A 7,505-nucleotide genomic window follows, 5' to 3' on the forward strand; every position below is an offset into this window, starting at 1 on the left:
ACCCTCCCCAACACCCTCCCTCACACCCCTTCCTCTCACACTTCTCCTCACTTCTCCTCCACACCCTCCCCACAGTAATTAACAAGTGCATCACCAGCAGTTTAGTTCTATACTGTTCCGACCGACAACATAGTTCGTGGAGTCCTGCCTCTGTCTACGGGGAAGGGGGTGGAGGGGAAGGGGGGGTGGAGGGGAGGGGGGAGGGGAGGAGGGGATTTTCACTGATACAGTCCAGCTGAATCAGGATGTGGGAGGAGGATTGGAAGTGAGGATGATGAGGATTTGAGGTAGAGGAAGGAGTGAGGTAGAGGGAAGGAGTGAGGTAGAGGGAAGGAGGAGGTAGAGGAAGGGGTGAGGTAGAGGAAGGAGTGAGGTAGAGGAAGGAGGAGGTAGAGGAAGGGTGAGGTAGGAGGAAGGAGTGAGGTAGAGGAAGGAGGAGGTAGAGGAAGGTGAAGGAGGAAGGAGAGGAGGTAGAGGAAGGGTGAGGGGAGAGGAAGGTGAGGGGTAGAGGAAGGGGTGAGGTAGGAGGAAGGGTGAGGTAGAGGGAAGGAGGAGGTAGAGGAAGGAGGGAGAGAGGAAGGAGTGAGGTAGAGGAAGGAGTGAGGTAGAGGAAGGAGGAGGTAGAGGAAGGGTGAGGTAGGAGGAAGGGGTGAGGTAGAGGAAGGGGTGTGAGGTAGAGGAAGGAGTGAGGTAGAGGAAGGAGTGAGGTAGAGGAAGGAGGAGGTAGGAGGAAGGAGTGAGGGTAGAGGAAGGAGGAGGGGTAGGAGGGAAGGAGTGAGGTAGAGGAAGGAGTGAGGTAGAGGAAGGAGGGGAGGAGGTAGAGGAAGGAGGAGGTAGAGGAAGGAGGGAGGTGGAGGAAAGGAGTGAGGTAGAGAAGGGTGAGGTAGAGGAAGGAGGAGGTAGAGGGGAAGGAGTGAGGTAGGAGGAAGGAGGAGGTAGAGGAAGGAGGAGGTAGGAGGAAGGAGTGGAGGTAGAGGAAGGAGGAGGAAGGAGGTAGAGGAAGTGAGGAGAGGAAGGAGTGAGGTAGAGGAAGGGGTGAGGTAGAGGAAGGAGTGAGGTGAGGAGGGAAGGAGGAGGTAGAGGAAGGAGTGAGGAGGAGGAAGGAGGAGGTAGAGGAAGGGGGAGGTAGAGGAAGGAGGAGGGTAGAGGAAGGAGTGAGGTAGAGGAAAGAGGAGGTAGAGGAAGGAGGAGGAAGGAAGGGGTGAGGGTAGAGGAAGGAGGAGGTAGAGGAAGGAGTGAGGTAGAGGAAAGGAGGGAGGTAGAGGAAGGAGTGAGGAGAGAGGAAGAGGAGGGAGGTAGAGGAAGGAGTGAGGTAGGAGGAAGGAGTGAGGTAGAGGAAGGGGTGAGGGTAGGAGGGAAGGAGGAGGTAGAGGAAGGAAGGAGGTAGAGGAAGGAGGAGGTAGGAGGAAGGGAGGTGGAGGAAGGGGTGAGGTAGAGGAAGGGGAGAGGTAGAGGAAGGAGTGGAGGTGAGGAAGGAGTGAGGTAGAGGAAGGAGGAGGGGAGAGGAAGGAGGAGGTAGAGGAAGGAGGAGGAGGAAGGAGGAGGTAGGAGGGAAGGAGTGAGGGGAGGAGGGAGGAGAGGAGGAAGGAGGAGGGGTAGAGGAAGGAGGAGGTAGAGGAAGGGAGGGAGGAGGAAGGAGGAGGGTAGGAGGAAGGGGTGAGAGAGGAAGGAGGAGGGGAGGAAGGAGTGGAGGAGGGAAGGAGGAGGTAGAGGAAGGGAGCAGGTGAGAGGGAAGGAGTGAGGTAGGAGGGAAGGAGGAGGTAGAGGAAGGAGGAGGTATGAGGTAGGAGGAAGGAGTGAGGTAGAGGAAGGAGGAGGTGAAGGGGTGAGGTAGAGGAAGGGAGTGGGAGGAAGGAGTGAGGTAGAGGGAAGGAGGGAGGTGAGGAAGGGGTGAGGGGTAGAGGAAGGAGGGAGGTAGAGGAAGGAGTGAGGAGGAAGGGAGGAAAGGAAGGGGTGAGAGAGGAAGGGGGTGAGGTAGAGGAAGGGGTGAGGTAGAGAAGGAGGAGGGAGGCGGTGGAGGTAGAGGTAGGGAGGAGGTAGAGGAAGGAGGAGGTAGAGGAAGGAGGAGGTAGAGGAAGGGTGAGGTAGAGGGAAGGAGGAGGTAGAGGGAAGGAGAGGTAGAGGAAGGAGTGAGGAGGGAAGGGAGTGAGGTAGGAGGGAAGGGTGAGGTAGAGGAAGGAGTGAGGTAGGAGGAAGAGTGAGGTAGAGGAAGGAGTGAGGAGGAAGGAGGAGGTAGAGAAGGGGTGAGGTAGAGGAAGGAGGAGGTAGAGGAAGGAGGAGGTAGAGGAAGGGGTGAGGGGGAGGAAGGGGTGAGGTAGGAGGAAGGAGTGAGCTAGGAGGAAGGAGTGAGGTAGAGGAAGGAGTGAGGTAGAGGTAGGAGTGGAGGAGGAAGGAGTGAGGTAGGAGGAAGGAGGAGGGAGGGGAGGAGGTAGAGGAAGGAGTGAGGTGGAGGAAGGAGGAGGAGAGGAAGGAGGAGGTAGAGGAAGGAGGAGGTAGAGGAAGGAGTGAGGGTAGAGGAAGGGGTGAGGGTAGAGGAAGGAGGGAGGTAGAGGAAGGAGGTGAGGGAAGGAGGAGGTAGAGGAAGGAGGAGGGGTAAGGAGGGAGGAGGGGAAGGAGGAGGTAGAGGAAGGAGGGAGGGTAGAGGAAGGAGTGAGGTAGGAGGAAGGAGTGAGGTAGAGGAAGGGAGGAGGTAGAGAAGGAGTGAGGTAGAGGAAGGAGTGAGGTAGAGGAAGGAGGAGGTAGAGGAAGGGGTGAGGTAGAGGAAGGAGTGAGGTAGAGGAAGGTGAGAGAGGAAGGAGGAGGTAGAGGAAGGAGGAGGTAGAGGTGGGGGTGAGGTAGAGGAAGGAGTGAGGTAGGAGGAAGGAGTGAGGTAGAGAAGGGTGAGGTAGAGGAAGGAGTGAGGGAGAGGAAGAGTGAGGTAGAGGAAGGGGTGAGGTAGAGGAAGGAGTGAGGTAGAGGAAGGAAGGAGGAGGTAGAGGTAGGAGGATACCTACATGCGTGTTACCTGGGGCAGTGTATATCTATGTGCGTGTCATAAGAGACTGTGTGTACATCATGTGCGTTTTCCAGGGAGTGTGTACCCATGTGCGTTTTCCAATGGACTATGTGTACCTATGTGCGTGTTAGAAGATTACGTGACGTACTGTGAATCATAATACCGAGAATATTGTATGACCTACCTACTTTTGACACTAACACACACACACACACACACACACACACACACACACACACACACACACACACACACATTGGCCGTATGTATCATTGACATCAACAAACACAGGTACACGGCCCAGTCAGGTAACACGGACAATCAATAGAGTTACTTCATATTCACGTCGAGTCTCGCCAGGTGAGGGTGTGCAAAGCCTGGCTGTTTTGTTTATTGTGTAAGTTTACTTGGTGGTGTATAAGGGTGTGTGTGTACTGTGTTTATTGAGTGTTGGACGTACTTACTGATGTGTGTGTGTGTGTGTACAGGTGTGTGTGAGAGGTGTGTGTACAGGTGTGTGTGTATGTGTACAGGTAGGGTGTGTGTGTGTGTGTGTGTACAGGTGTGTGGTGAAATTAAATCATTATCGTCAATAGATCTTGCTTCTCTCTACACCAATTCATTACTAACACCTCTAACTTTCTTATACCTTACCAGTAGACTTCCCAGTAAACCTTCCTGTACACCTCTCCCCAGTAAACCTTCCCGTACACCTCTCCCCAGTAAACCTTCCTGGCACACCTCTCCCCAGTAACCTTTCCTGCACACCATTCCTAGTACACCTTCCCGTCAACCTTCCCGGCACACTTCCCGGCACACCACTTCCCGGTACACCTCTCCCCAGTAAACCTTCCAGCACACCACCCCGGTACACCTCTCCCAGTAAACCTTCCCGGCACACCACTTCGGCAGCTACCTCTCCCAGTAAACCTTCCCGCGCACACCACTTCCCGGTACACCTCTCCCCAGTAAACCTTCCAGGCACACCACTTCCCGGTACACCTCTCCCCAGTAAACCTTCCCGGCACACCACTTCCCCTGTACACCTTCTCGCCTCGCCTCCTTATCATCATCCTCTTATTTAAACTTTGTCTCTGCCTCACTTCATGTTGATCTGAGGAGGAGGAAGAAAGAGGAGGAGGAAGAAAGGAGGAAGAAGAGGTGTGGGATGAAGAGGAGATATGGAGGAATATGAGGAAAATAGGAATAGGGGGTAAGGAAGAAGGTGAAACAAAGAAGTATGAAAGAGAGGAGCCGCGAAGGAAGAGGAGGAGAGAATGAAAGAAGGAAACAATGAAGAAAAGAAGAAGAGGAATAGGAGGAAAGAAGGAAGAAGAGGAAAGACAAGGGGAAGAACGAGAAACACACACACACACACACACACACACACACACACACACACACACACACACACACACACACACACACCTAAAATCTTCATCACGAGAAAAAATACAACTCCAGCTCAGACAAATTATATATTTTTCTTAATTTATTTTCCTTGTTACTTGAGGACTTCAATACCGATTAAGAGGACAATTAAGGCCTAAACTGTATGGTAAGTAGGGTTAATGGTTGTTTGCTTCTGTGTTTGTTGATCTGGGTTAATGGTTGTTTGCTTGTGTGTTTGTTGATCCGGGTTAATGGTTGTTTACTTCTGTGTTTGTTGATCCGGGTTAATGGTTGTTTGCTTCTGTGTTTGTTGATCCGGGTTAATGGTTGTTTACTGTGTGTTTGTTGATCCGGGTTAATGGTTGTTTACTTGTGTGTTTGTTGATCCGATGGTTGTTGCTTGTGTTTGAAGTTAATGGTTGTTTGCTTCTGTGTTTGTTGATCTGTTAATGGTTGTTTACTTGTGTGTTTGTTGATCCGGGTTAATGTTGTTTGCTTCGTGTTTGTTGATCGATGGTTGTTTGCTTCTGTGTTTGTTGATCTGGGTTAATGGTTGTTTGCTTCTGTGTTTGTTGATCTGGGTTAATGGTTGTTTGCTTCTGTGTTTGTTGATCTGGGTTAATGGTTGTTTGCTTCTGTGTTTGTTGATCTAAGAATGGTTGTTTGCTTCTGTGTTTGTTGATTCGGGCTAATGGTTGTTTGCTTCTGTGTTTGTTGATCTGGGTTAATGGTTGTTTGCTTCTGTGTTTGTTGATCTGCTATGGTTGTTTGCTTCTGTGTTTGTTGATCTGGGTTAATGGTTGTTTACTTGTGTGTTTGTTGATCCGGTTAATGGTTGTTTTGCTTCTGTGTTTGTTGATCCGGGTTAATGGTTGTTTACTTGTGTGTTTGTTGATCCGTTATTGGTTGTTTGCTTCTGTGTTTGTTGATCTGGGTTAATGGTTGTTTACTTGTGTGTTTGTTGATCCGGGTTAATGGTTGTTTGCTTTGTGTTTGTTGATCTGTTAATGGTTGTTTTGCTTCTTGTTTGTTGATCTGGGTTAATGGTTGTTTGCTTCTGTGTTTGTGATCTATTGTTTTGTGTGTTTGTTGATCCGTTAATGGTTGTTTGCTTCTGTGTTTGTTGATCTGGGTTAATGGTTGTTACTGTGTTGATGGGTTAATGGTTGTTTGCTTCGTGTTTGTTGATCTGCTAATGGTTGTTTGCTTGTGTTTGTTGATCTGGGTTAATGTTGTTTGCTTCTGTGTTTGTTGATCCGTTAATGGTTGTTTGCTTCTGTGTTCTGTGTTTGTTGATCTGGGTTAATGGTTGTTTCCTTCTGTGTTTGTTGATCTGGGTTAATGGTTGTTTGCTTCTGTGTTTGTTGATCTGGGTTAATGGTTGTTTGCTTCTGTGTTTGTTGATCTGGTTAATGGTTGTTTGCTTCTGTGTTTGTTGATCCGGGTTAAGGTTACTGTTCACTAAGTCAGGAGAGTGTAAGAGACTGTCAAGCCAAGTGCCTCCTGACGATACAGTCCTTGAGTAGACTGGAGGAGCCCCTCAACCCCCCCCCTCCAGTCAGGCTAACTTGGGCTACAGAGGAGGTGACTGGTGGAGGTTTAACTGGACATACATAATGGATACGATGATACATAACCAAGTCTATTTCAAGCCGTTTTTTCTGTACTCTAAGGAGGCAGGTTGGTCCGGCACTGCACTCGTATCTTCACCTCCCCATCGTTAAAGTTAGGTTCCCTTTCACAGCTGGGTGGACTAAGGGTACCCCGGATGCGACCCAGTGACCCCCAAGGACAACACACGAGCGCTGTGTCCACTCGGCTGCCACACTTCAAGGATACATACAAAGTTCTGTACCAGATTGCATTTCAACCAGCCAAGCTTTTGTGATATAACTGAACGGAAACTAATTTCGCACAGACAGACACGGACAGACAGGGTATAATCATCTCCACCACCATGTTTTAGGGCGGGAAATAATAAAATCCATATGATGATGACCACAGCTGATGTCAACACCTTCGTTATGTCAGAGGCGAAACACAGTCGAGTAAATGAAATGTGGCTGACGTTTCCCCTAGAGTTTAACGTTTCACCCCCAACACCAATCTCCATACCACCCCCCATAATCCACACCCCTACTACCCTTAACTCCCCCCACATCCTAACCCCACGACTACAAGTTCCACACCCCTACTCGACTAATCCACACCTTTACAAGCACCACACCCCTATCACCCTGCCCCAACCACACCCCTCTCCACCCCACCTACCCCAACATCCCCACCTGGTTTCCAACGTTAAATTCATCTCAACTGAGGATGAGAAAACTTTACGTCTTGGTGTAATCTAAGGAACTGTGGGCATCAGCCTGGTGGTGTAGCTTCAGGAACTACACGAGGGTTGTAGAGAGGAGCCAATTCACGAGGGTGGTGTAGCTTCAGGAGCCAGTTACACGGTGGTGTAGCTTCAGGGAGCCAGTTACACGAGGGTGGTGTAGCTTCAGGGAGCCAGTTACACGAGGGTGGTGTAGCTTCAGGGAGCCAGTTACACGAGGGTGGTGTAGCTTCAGGGAGCCAGTTACACGAGGTGGTGTGGCTGGTTACACGAGTGGGTGCTCAGGGAGCCAGTTACACGAGGGTGGTGTAGCTTCAGGGAGCCAGTTACACGAGGGTGGTGTAGCTTCAGGGAGCCAGTTACACGTGTCCTCACATCTCTACTTAAGGTGAAACTCTAACATAGGAACATTTGAGAGTGTAAGGTGCTAAATGCCGTGTGTTCCTCCTGCCCTAAGCAAATGTTGTTATTCTAAACCTAACCTAACCTTAACCTAACCTAACCTTAACCTAACCTAACCTAACGTAATGCTGAAATTCTAATCTAATATAACCAAATGTTGTAATTCTAACCTAGCCTAACCGTACCACACCTAACCTAACCTCACTTAAACTAATCTATCTTCACACACTACAACTTAATCTATACTTCACACCTAACCTAACCTAACTTAATCTAATCTATCTTCACCCTAACCCTAACCTCACTTAAACTAATCTATCTTCACACCTAACCTAACCAAACTTCACCTCCACCTAGCTCCTATCCGGCCCGTCAGACAAG

The sequence above is a fragment of the Homarus americanus genome, unplaced genomic scaffold, assembly GCF_018991925.1.
Source record: "Homarus americanus isolate GMGI-L3 unplaced genomic scaffold, GMGI_Hamer_2.0 scaffold30030, whole genome shotgun sequence".
NCBI lineage: Eukaryota > Metazoa > Arthropoda > Malacostraca > Decapoda > Nephropidae > Homarus > Homarus americanus.